Source organism: Propithecus coquereli, unplaced genomic scaffold (assembly GCF_000956105.1).
Source record: "Propithecus coquereli isolate 6110/MARCELLA unplaced genomic scaffold, Pcoq_1.0 Scaffold195, whole genome shotgun sequence".
Classification (NCBI taxonomy): domain Eukaryota; kingdom Metazoa; phylum Chordata; class Mammalia; order Primates; family Indriidae; genus Propithecus; species Propithecus coquereli.
Window position 1 is genome coordinate 115164 of NW_012144411.1, and position 1548 is coordinate 116711.

The window sequence follows — 1548 nt, forward strand, 5'->3', positions numbered from 1 at the left end:
TACCAGTAGAACTTAATTTCTCCTACTGCTATATAAATAACAATTTTAAGAGAAATCCCCTGTTACACAGCTAAAACTATAAGAGATTTTTGAGTTTCTTTATAAGACTTGATTCATTTATGTTCAGTGACTACTGAGTCAGTTCATAATAAAAATGCTACAGGAGTGAGCAAGGGATTGTTTTTCCAGTGGCAGAGATTAGAGAGAAAGAGAGTAACAATAGAAGCTGGAAGGGTTTACCATGATGCTAGTTAATGCCTTATGTGGAAAATTTCTCTCTTTACAGAGACAAATTTTGACCAAGGTCAGTGGAAAATAACTTTGAATCTTGCAGGAAATTGCAGGGTTTATCTTACACTCTTGGAAGGTACATCTGTGAGGACACTCAATCAAGCCATCATGTTATTGCTGTTTTTTTAGAAAAGCCAAGTAAATAAGTAAACGATTACGTTAACTTAAGCAGAAGTTCCTAATCAAATCTCAAATACTGGATGAAAACAATGTGGAACTTGCAATAAACAGATCCTGTCTGTACTCTAATGGCCAAGTTGACAACTGAAGGGGAACATGAAGAGAAGACGGAAGGAAAGTAACTCCAGTCTTAACGTACTATCACTTGTTTATTTTTGGTTTTGTTGCCTGTGCTTTTGGTGTTATATCCCCTTACGGCTAATTCCAATGGTTGTTTTTGAGTGTCTTTTTTATCCATGTTTCCTCAAACTTATTTCTCAAAATTCTCAAGATTTGCAAGATAAAGTAGGAATCATTGAAAATAAAGATTAAACAACATGAATTATGAATTTCCTAATGGAAGTGTACTAACATGATAATATATAAACATTCCTAAATGCACTGTAATCATAGGATCTTTTTTATTTTTCCTGTAAGATATTGATTTTACCCTGAAAAGAACACAATCCTAATGTGCTAACAGAAAAAAAGCCAAACTTTGTAAAATAAGTAAAGAGGTTTATTCTGAGCCAAGTGTGCATGACTGACCCCAGGGAGAACATGGCCTGAAGAGGTCCTCAGTAAACGTGCCCCAGGCAGCCCAGTTATAGTTCAGTTTGATACATTCAAGGAGATGGGAATTACATGTAAAATCATAAATCAATACATGAAAGGTGTACATTGATTTGGCCCCAAAAGGTGGGACATCTTGAAGTAGGGGTGCTTACAGGTTATATAGGTGGTTAAAGATTCTATGATTTGCAATTGGTTAAATAAATGAAGCTTTGTCTAAAGGCTTAGAATGTTTTAATTTAAGATAAGGATGTTTGTTATCAGAGGCAAGCCACCAAACACTGAAACTCAAATGATTTGTTAAGTAAATTGATGGCCTGCAGGTGTGGTTTAAGCTTTGTCTTGTATGGCCTTAGGTTTGTTAATGATTTAGCATCTTATTGTTGTAAAGTGTAACCACAAAGGCTGGGTTGCATAATGAGGCTGTCTGACCTGCCTTTTCCTCATGGCTGGCAACGCAGCTTTAAAGCTTTTCTTGGGTCCTCTTGGCCAAAACTGGGGTCCATTCAGTCTTCTGGAGGCTTA